This window comes from Hemicordylus capensis, chromosome 3 (assembly GCF_027244095.1).
Source record: "Hemicordylus capensis ecotype Gifberg chromosome 3, rHemCap1.1.pri, whole genome shotgun sequence".
NCBI lineage: Eukaryota > Metazoa > Chordata > Lepidosauria > Squamata > Cordylidae > Hemicordylus > Hemicordylus capensis.
In genome coordinates this window covers 111,307,568-111,328,225 of record NC_069659.1, presented here as the reverse complement: position 1 = coordinate 111,328,225, position 20,658 = coordinate 111,307,568, and the positions used below count along the sequence as shown (strand labels likewise).

The 20,658-nt window shown below is 42.6% G+C and overlaps 1 protein-coding gene across 4 annotated transcripts in view; it reads left to right on the top strand.

Annotated features, from left to right (window-relative positions):
- The window catches only part of PTCHD1 (patched domain containing 1), a 336,092-nt gene that overhangs the window by 276,157 nt on the left and 39,277 nt on the right, over positions 1 to 20,658 (top strand). The window lies entirely within an intron of this gene.

The window sequence follows — 20,658 nt, the reverse complement described above, 5'->3', positions numbered from 1 at the left end:
AGTATTATTCAGACAGAAGAAGGTAGAGGAGAGACCATCTGGATTGTTTAATCATTAATACTGATTACTTTTAAGATTCATAGGCTGGACTCATACTTGCTTTGCAATCAATAGAATTACTATTTCTACTTACTGTCATACTGCATACTGAACATCATTGTACATAATACTTAGATTCCATCCAAGAGATTCGTTATATAGAGGCTAAGATTTTCCATAGCATAATTTTGTATATCATTCTGTTATGGAAAATATCCACATTAGCACAGGGAGTTATGCAAGAGAAAGCAATGGGAAAAAATAGAACACATGCTTTGCTGTGGAAAATCAGGTTGGCTTTGATACTTAGCTTTATAACAAATATTGTGCAATTCTTCTTACTGAAATTAAAATATCAGTTACCTTGGTGAATAAAAGAAGCAATGTGGATCTTCTCATCTAGTGAGCACACACAATGCTGTCATTATGCTCTTTGCTGAGAACATATTGTTTTTTACCACTGGTTATTATTTTAATCAGAATTTGCCTAGGAAGCAATAATAAGAAATCCAGGTTTGAATTTCAGTTGGAAATCATAGATTTACTTTTTCTCTGCAGAATTGAAGGATGCATAGCTGAACTGGAGATGTTTGCTTTCCAGCAAAGAACATATAAAAGCGCTTTTATTCTGGTACCTCAATCTTTGCAATTAATTTGACTCTGAGAAACTGACCTTCAGACTATCTCGGTTTTAATGTATTCCTTGAGATCTTAGGTGGAGGGGAAAAAATCTCATACCTTCTTTGATTTAAACTGTGCAGAACATTCACTATGATATAGTGGGAATGAAATCCACCAATATATGGAAAGAACTGAGCATGATTCAAAACTGCATTACTTTTTTATGAGTTTCATTCTGGGGGATACATCTGTCATTAAAGGTGGTTGTATAAGCATTAAATTTAACCATTATCTTCAGTGGCAAATAATTACCAGTTTGTGTCTGCATTAGCCAGATATTTCACATATAAGGAAGGGTGCTTTTCCTGATGGTAGAAATAGGAGGAAAAAAAGATTTTCCAATTCAAGTTTTCTATAATCCTAATTGTCATTTGGAGACATAGATTTATATACTATTATCCTGCCCTCTAGAATGTGAGTACTAGTGCTGTTTAGCTAGTGTAGTCTCTGTGATAGAAAACAGGCAATTTAAAAATGGTAAATGTTTGTAGGTAAATTGATACATGCAAACTACATCTCCACCCCTGGGTATTGGAAGAACAATATCTACTCCTTTAAGAGAAAGAAGCAACTAAGATATTCTGAAGAACACAGTCTGCAGAAGCATTTCTTAAAGGTGCTTGAGGTGTAGCTCAAGATGGGGTGGGGAGAATTTTGATCTGTAATTGGCCCGGTTCAGATGTAACAGGAAACCAGAGGTCCCTTCACCTCCAGTTTCCTAACCCAAATGTCAGAATTCAGGGAAATTGAGTTTGCGGGGGAAAGCAACCCCCAGTTTCTCTCGTCAAACTCCACTCTGAACCCTCGGTCAGAGTATAGTTTTGCCACTGCAAAATACATTTCTGCAGTGACAGCATTACATCCGAAAGCTGGCACCATAGTTTGGGCCCCACTGGACCTCCTCCCTCACTCCGGCCTGATTGGCTGTGCAGGCTGTTCTTTGGGAAAGAAGGAAGCCCACACAGACAGCTCCTCCACCTCTCTGCAGTCTTGCTGACTGCAGAGAAGCAGCTCTCTCTAATGTCTGAACGTGGACAGGAGAGCAGGGGGAGGGGGTGCAGAACTGCAGGTCTATTGGACCTGCAGTTCCATATTACATCTGAACTGGGCCATAGAGGTTGGGGTTTTTTTAATGGGACTTGGTTTGAGGGAGCACGTTGTATGTTGCCTGGCAGTAATTTTTCACATTTTCAATTGTTTCTGCAATTACAATTTTAGAAATCACACTGTTTACTGTTGCCTTCCTTCATAAATACGAGATAAAGAGCCACCGAAAACTGCTGGTCACTGATACATACTTGTTGACAGCATTACTCACTTGCAGAATGCTCAATGCACTGATTTGATAGAGGCTTCCCAGCTGAAATTTAATTTACAGAGTTTCCTTATATTTTAGCATAAGTGAGCTCATATTGCTTCATCACATCTTGTAGTTGTGTTATACATCTCTCAGGTGGGTTTCTTGATGATTTTTTAAAATGCACTCAGACTGAATATTAGGTCTGCTAAGATTTGCACATAATATGTCAGCTTCCCTGTTGTATTTTTAACTAAAAGGAGGTTAAAGAATCATCTTTTCACAGCAGCCAGTTGTGGACACAGGATGCTTAGCAGAAAGTACAGAAGCCAAAATCAGAGGCAAAACTTCTTTTATTCCATTTCCAAATAACAGCCAAAATGTAAGATAAATGTCATACCATCTAAAGGTAATATTCTGCAGGAATTTATCAGGAAGGAGTCATTTCCTCTGTTTCCATAGATAATGCCTTGATCAAAACTAAACAGACTGCGCAAAACATACCACCTAGTGTATGTTAGAAAAAGAAAATACTCACTGTAGAAACTAAATCTGCAAGTCCACCCATAGTATAAGTAGCATAGAGGTTAAAAAAGAAAGCTTGGATTAAAGGATCAAGACACCTGTTGCCCGAGGACAATTTTTCACATATTTAATTGATGGGTGATGAATATAATGTGATCGTCAATTTTTAATGGGTTAAAATTAACTTTGTCACATCTGACAATGTTGAGCTTTCTATTGTTCAACAGCAGACACAAGCACATTTTTGTTCCCTCCTGGAATGAGTTTCAAGCAAGCAATTCAACTCTAAATAATTGTCAGAACAAAATTGCCCAGTTCATTTGAATCCTTCCAATGCTTTGCATGGCTTAATAAAAACTGACAAAAGCTAGACTGCAAAGTGAAGGACCAGTGCATAGCAAGGTCTAAAGAATTTTTAATGAGAATTAGTTCAGCCTGGGAGACAGCTTTATCTCTGCGAAAATATAATATTCAGAACTAGTATCAAGGAATTACACATTTTACTATAGACAAAAGATTTTGCTGTTTATTTTAAATCAATATGTAGAATTCAACCCCCGTGACCTCTCGCATTCTTTCTCCAAACAGCCTCAATTGTCACTAGTCCTGCGTGAGTTTTTCCTCCTCTCCCTCTGGCCTCTCCATCCCCTCGGTTTTCTAGCTCCCAGCCAGTTGCATTGCCTACTGAATTCCCTCACCTTGAGCCTCTTCTTTCTCTATGCCCTCTGTGAAGTTTTCTCTATGCTAAATGGGCCTTTCAAATTTGCACATATTATTCCAGTATTATACAACTGGCTTTGCAATTAAAATGTTTGTGAAAGAACTGACATAAGGTAGGCTTGCAGGGAACATCCAATAAATAGCCTATTATATATGATAACGTCTGGTACCTTTGGATGAACATAGTGGTCTAGCATGATAAGCCAATGATAATGATAATTCCTGAATTACCTTTCAGATAACTATGGGCTTTGTGTATATATAATATCATGCTGCAGAATGCCCCATCCTGCAGCCTCGTGCTGGGGGCTGGGTCTTTGTCCAACCCCCTCAGCAACTATAGGAAGCACCCTGATTGATCAGGGCTGAAGGGGAGGCAGGGCTTGCATGCCATCAAAACTGTCACTCGCCTCCCCTCTCCAGTTTGCTTCTTACTGGCTTCAGGAAGGGAGCTATTTTCTACAGCTCCTTCCCAGCAACGTGGCCTTTTGGGCCGAAGACGAGCTCCGACAAGGGAGCACACTACGAGGGCTGGGCATGACAGGATCCCAGCGGCTCTCACCACAATAGTTTGTCTTGCGGCTCCAAGGAGCATGCAGGAGCGTGTTTTTGTTCCATTTGGAGCAGCGAGGGAGCAGGGCTGGGGCAGCCAGGCTGACCTTCCTCTGTAGCAGGTATAGTGCAGGCTGGGTGAAGGTGTAGAAGGGTTTGAGATTGGTGAGCACCCTTGGGCAGTTGGAAAGGGTGGATTGGTCAGTCGCTTCTCAGAGGCTTCACGCTCGGGGACTTCGATTTGCCATGACACCTGCTTCAGGGCTTAACAAACCTTAAAGGCTATGCGGATTGCGGGGTGGGGTGTGTGAAGCCCTTGGAGTTTCTCTGACCCTTTGGGGTTGCCATTGATGGAGATGAAGCAGGATTGCACTGCTTCTATCCTTGAGTCAGGGTGTGTCACCCATTCAAGGCACGGGGAAGGACAGAAATGTCTGAACCTGGCCTTTGATAGGCCTGCACTGTTGGTGGGTGGAATGTATTCTGCAGTCAATTCGCTAATTTGATTATTCAATAAAGTTGTGGCCCTCTTGCCCAATTTGAAATGTGTCTGTCTTCCTTGCAGCTGGGGTGTGGGGGCAACAACTTTTTTTTAATATTTATGTTAAAATATTGTGTCTTCAGTCTGTTTCTGATGTTAGATCCCTCTATTGGCATCCTACTTTCAAAATGGACTCCAGAGGTACATAAAAAGGAAATTGGGTATGGAAAGAATGATGCAGTGGGAAAGGATGGTGTGCAGTAGTGGCAGAGATAAATTATATATGTGTATTTGTTAAAATAATAGGAAAGGAATAAATGGGTCAGTGGTACTTATTGGGGCTTGTTAGAATCTTATATCTATCATGTTCTACTAAGGGCTGCTGTACCAAGGGCTGCTGTTTTCCATCGCCCATGGAAAATTACATCTCTATGCCTTAAAAAAAACAACACACACACACACAATTCATAAATACAAACACACACAACTCCCCTGCAAAAAGGGCACCTTTTTAAAGTGGCAATTCTCTTCATTTAGCAGGGAGAAAGCAACTGGCCCTATCCATCACAGCATCCCTCCAATGGCTATTGCTGGTGTCTATCTTGTGTTTCTTTTTTAGATTGTAAGCCTTTTGGGGAGAGGGAGCCATTTTATTTATTTATTTATTTATATCTGTGTAAACCGCTTCGGGAACTTTTGTTGAAAAGCGATATATAAATATCCATCGTATTTGTATTCACCGTAAAGGGAATAAGTCAGTCCTTGCCCTCACTGCCATATGCTTAGATCCCTTCTATAGAAAAGGTGATTTGCAGCAAAGATCTGCAAACTGTGACATATCATCCTCTTATTGGTGATATTTGGTCAACTAGCTGCTCTTGAATTATTTCTAATCAAAATTGCTCCCAGCTCTCAGGCTTGATTCCAGCATCTACAACGAAAATAATTGCAGGGCTAGGAAGAACCTCTGCCCAAGATCTGGGAGAGTTGCTGTGGCTTGAACTAGATGAACCACTCTTAACTTGTCATGAGGCAGCTCCCAGCTCCTACTGCTGCATGTACAATTGTAAAGCTGAGAAAAGGCACAAGTGAGCATCATGGCTTCTTACCAAGGCCCTAGTAAGAGTAGAGTAAAGTGAGAGAAATAGCAGTTGCCTGACCATTTCAGACATTCTTGCAGACATGAGGAATTCTTCCATAAATAATTGTCTACTGGTTTGCCCTCTTCTTCTCTGGGGGACATGCAAACTGAAGTGCCAATGTGATCAAACCAACACTAGAGTACAGCATAAAGAACGGCATTGTTTCTGAAGTTCCACTGCATTATGTGCAAGTTGGGGAGGCAAAGAAAACTCTGGTGGGAACAGGCTGTGCCAATGGAAGGGGGTGCCTTTTCTCCCATGGCCAGCTATCACTGCTCCATGTGAGGTGTCTGTTTTTGTCAGGGGGGTTTCTCTGAAAGGGGGAAATGAGTGTAAGCTAATCTATTATTGGTGTTTGCTGTATTGCATTGAGACTCTCTTAAATGAACAGACAAGAGGATGCAAAAAAGAGCAGACCTCTCCTCCAGTTGTTGCCTCTGAAAAATTATCAAAGCACTGCAGATTACAAAACAAATCAGTAAAAATAAATAGAGCTTGTGACAGATATTTGGCATGACATATGACATTACAGTGAGTAATGACTAAATCCATTTGAAATTAATTAGAATTAAGTTAGTGAAGTCTCATTTATTTCAATAGAACTTAGTCATGATGAACATAGTCTGGATCCTACCCACTGACTTTGGCCACCTAAGTCCAAAACTTGTTCTTAATATTTAAAAAGAAAATAATAGGGTTTCAAAAAGGACAGCTGCTTACTAATCCATTTCAAGCAGTCAAAGGAAAGCATAAAATGCCTATCTAGAACATGGCCATGAAAAGAGCAAATATACAGTAAATGTCCACATATCCATATTTACCTGCTTATTTTGAAGTGTGCTATAGGTAAAACTGGTCATCCATCCATAAATCCAGTTTCTCGGATATTAGAATGACCTCAGATCTTCTCCACCATCCATCGTTAAACTGAATCCAGGTGAAGCAGTTTGGCATGTTGAATGAAATCCAAATAAGAGATGCCTCAACTCTAATTATCGCATATTGATTCCTCCCCTTTGCCAAAATACCATTTAATCAACTAAAATATCCTACCACAAGTGTTTTGTGTTTTGAATGTTGAAGCAGAGGCTCCTTCCCCGCACCCCCAGCAAAAAACCCCTGTAAAATCTCTTTGATATGCTTCTCATAACCTCTTTTTATTTGTAGAAGGATTCTTCACCCCCCTTCTCTTTCCTAACAGGTTCCTTTATAGGGTTTTTCCCCACCTGGCATCCCGTTTCACCTTCAGTTTGTTCTGTTGCTGCTCTTCCTTTTGGCCATGTTGTTTCTTGGTATCTCTTCTAACAATACTTTGATCCCTTTCTGGTTCAGTATCATTGCTTTACTTTTGTTCTGTGCTTCCTGCTCATTCTCCTCTATGCTCCACCATATTGTCCTCTCTTCAACACGAACTGGCTTTCATGCTCTGCCTCTCAGCCTGTAATGCTCACAAGACACAACCCATCCTCTCTTCCCATCCTGCAGACTATTCTCTGCCTCCTGAGCTTCTCCAATCATTTCTCTGTTCACAATCAGTACTCTTCTCCTGTCAGCTTTCTTGTTAATGTCATAGACCACTCCTGGAGAGATAAGCATGCTTACTTTTCAGCCTGACAAGGTCCAAAGTGAGTGGCACAAAATTATTCATAGAGATATTTTAAATGCTGCAAAATTCTTTCTGTCACGAAAAGTTGCTCTGTCTACAATTTGGAGGCCCCTCCAAACCCAGACATTTTTGCTTAATATAATGCTTCCTTTGTAGAATGATCACATGTTCTCAGCATTCAAGGAGGTTGTTCTCAGGCGCAGCCTAACTGAGACTAGGGAAGCTCAGCCTGGGTTAGACTGCATGTAAGAACCACTGGGATTGGGCCCGATCCCGGTGGCTATCCCCGTCTAGCCCAGCTTTTTAACCCAGCTTTTAGCTGGGATTAAATGTGTGAGCGCGCCCTTAATCCTGGCTCCAGGATCATATGTTTGCTCAGGCTGCTCAAGCAGACATATAGATGGGTGCCTAAAGTGCCCGTCTCCTAGGGAAGTCTCCCAGTGCACCATGCATGTTGCGCTGTGCATTGTGCGATATCCAGAGGCCGAGATGCATGGTCCTGGCCCTGGAGATCCGCACTGTGTGGCGCAGCGTGGATCATCTGGGAGCGCAGTCCGCACTCCCAGCAACATTCAGTCACTAGTCTGGGGGCACAGTGAGTTGGCCTAGCCTTCCCCTTCCAGCCACCCACACAGTCATGTGAATAGCTCCAAGGTATTTGTTGCTGAAAATTGAGAAATATCCTTCCTGCCACAGGTATCATGAGTGTTACCCTATCCCCACTTATCTGGGAGTATGTCCCATTGAATTCAATGGGATTAGCTCAAATTCAATAGGGCTGCTCCCTCTTGCACCACCACCCCCAGACACCCATGCTTGGAGTCTCCTAGTCCAACCCCCAGTTCATTGCAGAAAGCTGCTGTAGTATACCTGTAGCATCCTCATAGGACTCTATTCACAGTCAGTACTCCTGTCAGCTTTCTTGTTAATCTTTGTTGCCCTCCTCTGAACCCATTCCAATTTATCATTGTCCTTCTTAAAAGGTGGTGTCCAGAATATTCCAGGTGAGGTCTGGAGTGGAGCTCTGGAGCTCTGGAGTGGAGCTATCACTTTTGTGACTGGGAGACTGTGCCTCTGTTGATGCAGTCCAAGATTACATTAGGGTTTGTTTGTTTTTAAGAGACTGTTTCACACTGCTTGCTCATATTCAGCTTGTGGACCACCTAGATCCTTTTCTTGTGTACTGCTGCCAAGCCAGATTTCTCCCATCCTATATTTATGCATTTGTTTTTGTTTTTTCTTAACTTCATGCAGGACTTTACATTCGTATATGTTGAATTGCATCTTCTCCCTACAGTAACGCCTTCTCAGACGTTTTCCTTGTATTTGTTTTAAATATATTCTAGGATCAAAAATTCTTCAGTCTGAGAACAGTGAAGGCTTTTATAAATTCACTAATGCACTAAAAGCATGATGATTGTAAATGAAGGTGTCCACTTTAACTTTTGTACCATGTGATCAGTAAACATTTTCTACAGTCTGCAGCAGCATGGCATTTTCCTCAACCTACCTCCAACTGCACCCACCAGCCTAGAGTCACACTAGTTGCCACTGCTGGTCTTCCTGCTCCTGTTTCCTAGATCTTAAAAAGGAAGAGGGGAACAGGGCAGAAGAGACAGGGTGGAGGAGAGTAGTCTACAATGTATCCCAGAAGAGGCATCAGCCTCCTCTCCACTTTACTCTTCTCCATACTTCATCTTATATCTTATTCCTTTCCCCCTTTTTAGAATCCAAGCATCAGGAAGAGGTGCTGGAAAGGGGCATGTGACCCTGGCAAAAGCACCACTTACCCCATATCTTATATATTCAACATACCCTACATTTTCACAAAAAGAGAGCAGCATCTCTCTCTCTCTCTCTCTCTCTCTCTCTTTCTCTTTCTCTCTCTCTCTCTCTCACACACACACACACACGCACGCACACACACACTCACACTCTCTCTCTCTCTCACACACACACACACACTCACACTCACACTCTCCATCCATCCCCTTTTATCACGTACACACAGGCAGGATGGTACCACCCTCCTACAGCTGCTCAAGCCTGCCTGGTCAAGCAATTGTTATTTTTCTTCTCAGAAGTGGGCTCCATAACTTGTCCTTACTTCACTTTTTATTGATTAAAATTGGGACTTTGAAACTTCATTAATTGAGGAATATGTTTATTAGACCAGTGAAAGCGAGATCCCTCTAATATACTTAAATGTTTTATATTATCTCACATTTTAAAAGAAAAATTAAGGTATGCTGGGGTTTGAGGAAGCTTGAAAATAGGTGCTCATCAACCATTGGTCCCAGCTATGAAGTTTTGGATGGTTGTAAATAAATTGAAACTTAACCCAGACAAGACAAATGTAGTGTTGGCTGAGGGTTTGGCTGACTCTGGAATCAAATAAGTTTGCAAGCAGTTCTGGACAGACTTGCACGCTTACTTTTAAAAAAGGTTCACGGTTTTGGGATGCTCCCGGTAGAGATGTGCACAAACCACGATTCAAGCACTTTTTGGGAGCTGGGACTGGGAACTTTAAGAAAGAGGAGAGCAGGTCCTTATCTGCTCTCCACCACCCCATGCAGCTTAAAGCTGCAGCAGCACACATCCCAAGAATCCCCACACAATGCCAGCGTGCACATGATGCCGCACAGCGGTCATTAGGATGTGCACTGCCCCAGGAGGAAGCTACATCGGGCAGCAGAGAGCAGGTTAAGGACCTGCTCTCCTCTTCCTTACAGTTCTCAGTCCCCACTCCCCAAAAGTGCTTGAACCACAGTTCAAACGGCAGTTCATGCACATCTCTAGTTGACAGCTGTGATTCGCTTTGCCTGGTACAGCAACTGCAGCTGTTCCTGGAAAAGTCAGATATGACCATATGATCTATGTTATGGTCACCTCTGGAAAAGATCACTATAACATGCAATGCATGGTGGCTGTCTTAGAAAACAGTTCAGGAGCTTCAGCTGATGCAAAATGCAGCTGTTGATGGGGACACTGCTGGCCCAAGACCAGCATTGCCTCGGGTAGGGCATCAAGTGCTGCCACCCCCCTCTTTTTTTTGCAGGGCACCAAATACCCCTTGCCCCACCTTATTTTGAAGTGTTATCAATCGCCACGGCCACTTGGTTTCATGTGCAAAACCATGCTTGGATACATACTTGCCTCTGCTGATTTCTCTTCTTGCTTTTCATATCGGTAGCAATAGCCATCACTACACAATGCACAAGAGGCATCACACATGCCTTTCTCTTCCTCCTCCGCCAGTGACCTGAGAATGAGAAGAGGAAGGAACAGAAAAGAAAATGAGGGAAGGGCATTAAAGTACTGTCCTCATAAACTGAAGATTCTTTGATCCTAGACTATATTTAAATTAGATAGATCCTACTTAATAGTGAAATGTATTCCATGTTAAAATATATAAAATAAAACATGTCTGAGAAGGCAGACTCTGTGGCTGTGCCATGCTTAGCAAAGAGCTGTGCAGGAGGCAGCAGAGGGAGGGAGGTGAGGTGGTGGAGGGCATCTTGACAGTACACTAGGCACCCCAAGAATTGGCCACTAGAGGCAACTGCCTCATTGGTGTCATGGGAGGATTGCCCCTGTGGAGACAGCTCACTGGAAGCATATTATGCCAGTCTTGCTCAGGTTGCACTGGCTGCTTATCTACTCCCAGGTCCAATTCAAGGTGCTGGCTCTTATCTAATCTTATTTTGTTGCCAAATTATTATTGTTTTAGTTTTGATTTGATTGTGATTGTTTTTATTTTGGATTTCTGTTTTTGGTTTTTTGGTTTTTTTTATTTAAACCACTTTGAGTTCCTATGGGAGAAAGGCAGAATATAACCTTTTAAAAATAAATAAAATCAAGTGTTTAAACTGTTATAACAACACAGCCATTTGTTGTTGGATTGTTTTAAAATTAGCCAAACTGTACCCGTCCTCTTAGAGTACATCTTTCTCTCTTCAAATTTCATACAAATAGGACAAATTATCTTGATTGTATGATTAATAGAATTTTCAGACTTTATAGCAGGACACTGAAAAACCAAGTTCTCATAACTCCTGTGGTTCCTTTGGTGGGCTGTTCATTCCCCTTGCAGCTCTGCCTACAGATCTCCTGAAGTTAAATAAACCACCATTTCAATGTCACATCTAAGAATTGTGCTAACAAGCCAATGAAATTGGCAATGTCCAGAACACAACATGTCCTAATCTGTATCCCATCCCTTGAGGACTGGTTGGAACACTAAAAGGGCTTGCAGTAAATGTTGAGGGCTGTGAGGAGAAACACCAAAACCCGCAAGCAGCTGAGTATGCTCTGGTGGTAAAGTTCAGCCCGAGAGATTATCTGTACATTAAGTTGAGATAATAAATCTTTAAATTTTTGATTAAGACACTAAACATCACATAGTAAGAGAGTCATTGAACAACATACATAAACTAGCCTTCAACAAAAACTGAATAGGCATGTGCATGAAAGAGATTTTGTGTTTTGAGCTTGAAATGAAACACACAATGCCCTAATGTTTAATCAAATCAGTGATCAATCTGGCTGTTTCAATGAAACAGACTTGAAAAGTTTTGAGTGTTCCAGCCATAAGGAACAATGAGGAACACAAAACACCCCATTGCTCCCCCATGGGTAGCTCCTTGGAGGTAGGGTACCTACCACCCAACCCACAAAAGAAGTGGGCGATTTTAAACAAATTTTCACTCCTTCCCCCAAACCCCCATAGGATTCTGAATGTATATCTTGAATAATCATCTATGAATGTTAACAAATACTTGTTTCCCACAATGAACTGATCTACATGGGCCCATAAATAACACTGTGTATCAGCTCAAGAGATTGTTATGTGGCTCTTTCTCTGCTTTGAGGAAAGGTGGGTTAAGTCCTTTTCACCCTTACACAGCATGTACACTTGGACTCTACATTATAGTGACTTATATTTAGGCCCCTGGCTATATCCTCCTCTTCCAGTTGAAGTATTGCATTGGGGTCTCTGTGTCCCATTCTTCTGTGCCATAAATTCAAACATTTTTTGTGTGAACATTGCTTTACAATTTTGGCCTCTTCTTCTATACAATCCACTTTGAATAGGCCACTCTCTTGCAAAGACCTTTTCATAAGTAGCTTACCTTTACCCATGATAAAACAGTGATTTCCTTTGAATTTCACTTCAAAATTCTCTGTAGCATATTTAACCGACATCAAACTGGACAAGTGTGGTCACAAACGATGCATCCTCAACAGTCAGTTTCATTGTTCCTCCATTTTGCAGTATAGCCTTGCAGAACCTCTCCCCTCAGCTGCTTCCAATCCGCTGGAAAAATTGGAACCTTATCCTTGTGTCCAATGTAATTTATTTTTTTCTTTGCCAGTCTCACCAGTTCTGGACCCATAACCCTGCTGAGGAGTGTGAGGAGAATAACTTAAAAACCCTCACACAGCAGAATATGCTTTGGTGGTAAAGAAGTTCAGCCCAAGAATTATCTGGAGACATTAGGTTGTGTTCAAAAAACAAAGGTTTATTAAGAGACTAAATATAACATACTGAGAGAGTCATTGAACAACATAGACAAACAGGCACTAGCCTTCACCAACAACTTTTTTCTTTCTTTTTATTTGCAGTATTCACATAATAACATAGACCAGTATCACATAACACAGTACATTTAACAATCATATTTTCCATATATCACAAGAAAATCCAAAATCAGATCTAATACTGTTAATATAATAAATATACTCTGACCAAATACGGTGTAACTGTGATTCTACTCTCACAGCCTGCATTAATCTAATCAGTGATCTTTTCTAAGAGCTCAGTTGACAACACCTTATTATACCACTGCTCAATTGTTAATTGATCTAAATATTTCCATTGTTGAACAATTAGTGTTTTCGCTGCCAAGATTTAAAAAAATTAAAAGTTCCTTATTTTTTAAGTTAGCATTATTTCCAAAAATATGTAATAACCCTAATTCTGGAGAACACTCCAAATTTTGCCTTCAACAACTGAACAATTCTGACAAAGAGAGACCTATTAACATCTCATCATGCCTCTAGTGGCCAGAAGAAGTAACTGCAGTGCCAAGAGTAATGCTTTAGAATTTTCACTTCGAACAATAAAAATGTGCAAAACCAAAATAATTTGCTTTGGAGAAAAGTCTGGATATGCCCTGAGTAAATTAAAAAAAATTTTTACTATAAACTAATTCAAAAAAGGACTATTGGGAACCATATGGGATGTATGTAGTTTCCAAACTAAAACTCATTTACTTTCCTATCTACCTTCTTCCCAAAGCTCAGGGCACATAGTGACTAAAAATGTCCAAAAATACAGTATGCAACAAAAGAGAAAGTTAGACAATGAAAATAATACTGGGCCACATGTTCCACAACATTTGGTGGGTGAAAGAAGAGCTGTTCAGTTGTAGAGAGCCTTCAACATATCTATGGCAAGGGCTTCTCCTCAACTGAGCATGCACCTGGGTGGGGGGAGCAATTTTCACTTCTCTCCCCTTGGTGCAAAAGACCTTTTCGTCTGCAGGAATATGTTCCTGGGGGTTGTGCAATGGATACACAGTTGTGCACTCTTGTGCAAAATGCAAGAATTGTGCAAATAAATTGCACAACAATGGAGAATCATTATTTACAATGGCCGTTCATTGCACAACTGCATTTGTGCAGTGCTTGCATTTTATGCAACAGCGCTCTTGCACAACTGTGTGCAGGTTCTCTAAAAAGGCAGGTAGAATGTTGTTCAGTATGTCAGCCGCCATGTTTCTTTTTTAAAAAAAGAAAATTTAGATTATTGCCTCCATGCCACTAAATACATGATGCAAGATTTCTTGGAGCTTAAGGGCCACAACTTTATTAATACAAATCCAGAGGTGCTCTTACCCCTGGACCTTGGGGCCCTATGGGGGCCTCCAAACAACTGGGGGGGCTCCTGCCACCACCCTGTGCCTTACTCCACCACTGCCCTGCTGCACCAAATTGTGACTTTTCTGTAATTTTATCTGCCTTGTGTGCAGTCAGGGGTGGGGGTGAGCCAAGCGGGGGGGGCGTGGCAGTGGGCAGTGCTGCTGCTGGCCTGTCCATCCAGCCCAGTGGCCCTTGAAAACTGTGAGGCGTGCCTCTGCAGTTCAAATAGATTGTTGCAAGCCCATGATGTTACAGGCTTGCAACGATCTATTCTAACTGTGCAGGCACGCCTCACAGTTTTCAGGGGCTACTGGGCCAGAAGGACAGGCCCAGTGGCAGCTCTGCCTGCCCCTGCCGCCACAGAGATGGGTGGGAGGCCTGCTCAGCTTACCCCATGGCTGTGCACATAGCAGCTAAACTTACAGAAAAGCCATGATTCATTGTAGTAGGGTCTCGCAGCAGCAAGGGGAACCTCACAGCAGCAGGGGGGGGGGCTTGCAGCCACAGGGGGGCTTGTGGTGCCAGAGCTTTGCAGCAGGGGTGGTCTGGGTGCCAAAATCACCTCGGTGTGCCACAGTTCAAATCTAATCAATACTGCAGCTGAAATAAGTTCTTGGCCTTGCTGCAGTATGAGCACTTTGCTTCTGAGCCAAGATGCCATCCCTGTACCTAACTCTTTATGGGCAATTACACCCTGGTGCGAAACACTGCCCTAAGGCTATCAGTGGCAGGAAGATGCATCACCCCCCACAAGCCATGTAGCCTTTAAAGTTGACAGTGTTTTATAGCTGCTTCCCTCTTAAAGACAAAGCAATGTTATGTTTGTCTAACTAAGCTTTATTCAGAAACAGTTCCATTTTTCTCCTTCTCCTTTCCCTCTCTTCTCTTTCTGGTTCCACCTCCCACATTCTCTACAGGACAAACGTCTAATTAACAAAATATAAAATATTGTTAGTTAGAATACAACATGCCCTGATCGATGCCAAGAGAAGCCCCAGACCAGTGAAGCCTCTAAAGAATGGCTGCAACTCTCCCTCACGCAAAGCCACATGCCTTAGGGTGCTCACCAATAAGCTGTACCTAACCACCCTCCAACCTGCTGTATTTGCTGTTGTGACCAAGCAGCCCAGCCAGCTATGAAGAACAGTATGAGATAGGCAAAAACAAACAACCCATCACCTCCATCACTGGCCAGTTTAATGAGGAGCCAAAATTCCTACCCAACCCCCCACAAAGGATTACTAATACTAACTCTCAATACCCATTGCAGGGGAGCAACAGAAGGAGAGAGGGCATGCACATACCTCTTGCCTGTGGGCTTCCCAGAGGGATCTGGTGGGCTACTTTGTGAAACAGGATGCTGGACTAGATGGGCCTTGGGCCTCAGGGCTGTCCTTGGGGCATGGCAAGCAGGGCGACCGCCCCAGGCCCCGCTCTTTTAAACCCCATTGGTATTAACTGGAAGGGGGCCCCACACTGGCTGATTTGTCCCTAGCCCAACAGTCCTGTCGGGCATGATCCAGCAGGATTATTCTCGTGTTCTTATGATCAGCTGAGACAAGCTGTTTGACATGTGTCTCAAACGCTGACTAAGGGAGAGAGCTCTGACAGCTCTCTGGTTCTGCCTACCTGAATCCTCCACAATTAAAAACCCACACCCACCTTGTGCTTTCTCAGTGCTGGGTGGGGCAACATCATCACACCCAGTGTGTGCTGAGTGGGCAGCATTATCCTTTTTAGCCTACTTTCTAGTAGACTTATGAGATCACCCAACATTCCATGTGTGTGCCCCCCCCCAATCCATGTGTGTGCCCCCACAATCAGCTTTGCAATGCCTGGACCAATATAAACCAAATGAAGTAGGGACACAAATTTGCTACGGCTATAGGGGCATAGTTTGTAATTATATCACCCACTTTGATTCAAGATGGTGGACACATGAATGTTTGAGGACTAACTTGTGGACTGTCAAACCAATTTGAACAAAACTTGGTACAGTTGTAGTGAGTGACACACAAGGACACCTCAACAGCATAATTTGTGATGAAGTCATCCACCTCAGTTCAAGATGGTGGACATGTAAACACTTGAGGTGCGAGTTGGCTAACTTGTGAACCACCTAACTGATTTGAACTAAATTTGCTACAACTCTAGGGACACATGGGGACACCTCAATGGCATAGGTTGTGAAGATGTCATGTACCCCAATTCAAGAGGGTGGACACATGAATGTTTGAGGTGCAAGTGAAAACCAATAGGGACACCTCAAATGTATAGTCTGTGGTGATGTCATCCACCCCAGTTCAAGATAGCTGATACATGAATGTTTGAGGCACAAATGGGCTAACTTGTGAACTGCCTAACCAATTTGGACCAAATTTAGTTCAGTTGTAGGGATAGGAAGGTAGGCAGATTAGTTTTCACTATAACAACTTGTTGAGAAGTGAAATTTGCTAAGCATGTTCAGCTTAAAGCATCTATTTGAACAAATTTACAATTCTTTTACTTCTCAATACTTTGATTCTCAAAGGGCCAGATCTGCACCATGTACACCTTATATACTTATTTAAAACCATGTTTGACTTCTCTTAGAATCATTCCCAGCATGACCATTTAATTCATCATTACATGTATACCCTACCCTTCATCCAAGGAATTCAGGACAGTATATGAATCTGTCATGCTTTTTCCTCATAACAACCTTGTAGGTAGACTTGCCCACCCAGTGAGCTTCATGGGTCAGAGAGGATTTGATTCCAGGCCCACACTGGTTTTAATGGCATGTAAGTGTTCAGAAGCACAGTCTTGTTTCTGAAAAGGCTTTGCAAAAATTAATGCAGCTTTCTCCAACAGAGCTGCTAATCCCCCTGTGACATTTTCTGAGATGGAAGTCAGACACAGAATAACTCCTGTGTCTTCAAATTGCAATAGAGGATACATTCCTGCTCCCACCTCTAATAGGGTGCCCATGCAAGCAGCCCTATGGTCAAATGCAAGAAATTCTGAAGCCCAAGGACAAGTAGAATGTGTTTGGTAGGATTCTGAAATGTTTCTTCCTCGTGTTGCTTAGCAACACTGCTATTCTTTCCCACATTGCATTTTACTAGCCAATTTCTCAGTGAACAACTCATGGCTCTGTACCTAGACATTGTATGAGCTACATCCATATGCTAATCCACCTCTGCTGCAGCATCCTATCTCAGCCTTCTTTGAGTATATCCATTAGCATAGCATGTATTGCCTGCTGGATCAGGAACTGCAGCATACAACTGATGCACATATAAACTGCAAACTTGTCCATTTGCATTCCTCTGAGTGTGGTGCTCCTCCCAATGAGCATCTTCATTCCATTCTGGAAAACTTAATCATGCAAGAATACCTTCTGAGCATAACTAGATTTGGATCAGGGTAACCAGCTTTAAAAAACTATGGGTATTGTCCAGATTTCATCCTTAGCCCTTAGCAGACAGGTGCAGAGGATGGTAAACCAGGAGCAAAGATATGTCTAAGAATCTAATGAAAATTCTAGAAAGGAAACAGAGTGACCAATGTAGGAAATGTTCTCGTTCATCACGTCTGAGTGTAGGCAACTGGATAAGTAGTATATGAAGCTATGTGAGTGAGCTTTGGAGTGAGTGGCATGAGATCCAGAGGATGTTCACACGACCGGGTGGGTAGGGGGGAGAGGCCAGTTGTACTCACCTCCCCCCCCACACACACACACACAATGAGTGCTGGACTCCTGCTGGGAGTGTGGACTGCACTCCCAGACAATCCATACTGCTTGCTGCGGCACGGAGCTCCAGATATCCTACAATGCAGCCTGTGACATTCATGATACATTGGGGGATTCCCCCAGGGGATGGGCACTCTCGGCACTCATCTCTCTGTCCACTGGGGCTGAAGAAAACACACAGTCCTGAAGCCTGGGTTAAGAGCTTCACTCAAGCCCTTAACCCTGGCTAAGAGCCGGGTTTCAAAGTTGGGTTAAGGAAGAGCATCTGCATTCTTGCATGCAGAAGGTTCCAAGAAGGTTCCCTGGCATCTCCGAGATAGGGCTGAGAGTCCGGCCTGCAAACTTGGAGAAGCTGCTGCCAGTCTGTGTGGACAATATTGAGCTAGATGGATCAATGATCTGATTCAGTATAAAGCAGCTTCCTATGTTCCTATGGGGCTTGATCCCAGTGGTTCTCACGAGCAGCCTAACCCTAAGCTCTCAAACCCAGACAGAACACAGCTTTTGATTGTGTGAATGACCTCAGTGATTTATGCTATGCAAAACATCCCAACTCCACATATGCAGTGATAGGATCTGTATGACTATGTAGGAGAGGGATTGTGAGGCAGTGGTGGGGTGCTGCAATGAAAACAACAACTCAGTGTGCTGCAAAAGGTGTTTATTTTTTAAAGGGGGAGGAGGGAAGGCAATTTCTATCAATATATTTAATTCTCTAAGGCATACCTGTGGATAATCCCATGCATGGCAGCTCTCGCAAGAGTTCAGAGAGCTTATGGATAGGCTAGCCATGGGATGGGTGGGAGAGGGGGGAAAGCAGTGGCAGCCAAAGAAACCTGTGGTGGCATCCGGCCAGCGGCCGGATGAGCGGGTGGGCAAAATGGCAGTGGGCCACACAGGCAGGCAAAACAGCGGGGGGGCAGGCAGGAGGACAGGCGGGCAAAACAGCAGGGACGGCAGCCGAGGAAGAAGGCAGCAATGGTGGACGGGCAGCGGGCGGGCCAGCAGGCAGGGGAAGGAAGAAACCAGGTAGAGGGGGAGAGAAAACAACAGTGACGGGGGAAACAGCAGCAGGTGCGGGGGCGGCAGGGGGCAGGAGACTATAGGCGCAGATGCTCTGAGCCTGGCCCAGCTAGTTTTAGTTATTATTAGGAAAGAGACTGAAAATAAAGCTGCCAACATCATAATGCCCTTATATAAACTGAGAGTCCAGCAACATTTTGAATACTGTATACAGTTAAGATCACTCTGTTTAAATAAATGATATCATAGACCTGGAAAGGTTGCAAAAAGGGGCAGCCAAAATGGGCTGAAACATATTCCCTCTGAGAAAAGGATTAAAGACAATGTGCGAGTTCATTGCAAGTAGATTCAGTGGAGCTACACCACAATGTACCATGCAGCGGGGAGGGGAGGATACAAAATAATAACAACATCAATAACCAAATTATAGTTGTATTGTGTGAAAGATCAAGCCTAACCTTCCATTTTATGTAGCTTTGATCTCCATTTTGTATCAATTTATGTTATGTTTGAAATGGTTGCCTGTCCCACAATTTTTTGTACAAAAGGTTACATATTCAAGGTTGCTTTTCTGCAAACTGTAGGCCTGTGCAAATTCAGATTCGAAAATTTTGATTTTGTCTGAAATTGCCCCAAGTCGGTAAAATTCGAATCCGTTTTTTAAAAAAATCAGTTTGGTAAGGTCGGAATTAATTCCCATATATCACCATTAATTTCGGAAATACTTCAGAATTTCGGATTTGGCAAATAGGAATATGATTTTCCCCCATTTTAGAGGTGAATGGGGAAATGGAGAGGATCGTTAAAAATAATCAGTTGATCCTAAAGCCTTAAAACATACAACACATGTGAGAAATTGGGGGGTGGGGGCGGGTCAGAGCTGTTGGTAGTGAATTTGAAGAGAATTGATCAATGCCCTAGTTTTGGTGAATTTTTGAATTTTTTCTTTAAAATGGTTATAAATGTTGAGATCCAGCTTGTTTCAAGTCAGAACTTTACAAAAACATCTGAAACTGAAGAACCTCCTTGGACCATCATTCTGTCCCCTTGCAGAGGAATCTGTCCTTTCCCTTTGTGAAAAGGGGTAACAGCATGCCCCTTTTTCTTCCCCTTTTATATCTCCTGAATGGATGGGCATACAACCCAATCAGAATTCGGTATGAACCGCGAACCCTTAGTCAATGCACACCCCAACTGTTTTATGGCACAGTACTGTTATCTGGATATGGTTATTCCAACTTTTATTTGTTCCTATTACTCCTATGGTTACTGTTTTTCTTATCCTAGCTTTTACCAAAAGCCTGTTTGAGTTGGAATTGTTTTTAGTAAAATTTTCACTGTTTTGATCCAACACTTAATTCTCTGCCTGTATTCCCCACCCCATGCTTAGATGCCTCACAATTCTACCTAGGGCAAGTTGTAGGCAGAGGTGTGGAGAGCAAGTTGTAGGCAGAGGTATGGTAGAGGCAGGCAGTAAAATAAAGAAATCTACCTGGTGGCAGAGTAAAGTCTGTTAGATTGTGGGGCTGGTTGAGACTGGGCCATAACACAGTGGTAGTAATACAAGCAGTAAGTCTACTCTACCTCTTACTAAATAACACTATAATTATATGTTACTGCAGAATGAGATTAGTGATGTATGGCTATGGGCAGGCTTAAAATATATATTCAGCATTTCAAAGCATATAAAAATGAAGATAATTGGTTCCACAGAGGTCTGGTTGAAACCATGTTACCATATAAGCCTCACTGTGCTTACATTCAGATATGGTTCAATGGAATGAGACTTCAGTCTCAGTCATTTATCTCTCAGTGATTGACTAGACTAATCAAGAAGTTCAAATAGAATTGGTGCTCTGACATTTTAAGCAACAAATACATCTTTGGTGTGGTGTTGGCAGTATGTGGGTTAGTTTCTGAAGGCTGCAAGCA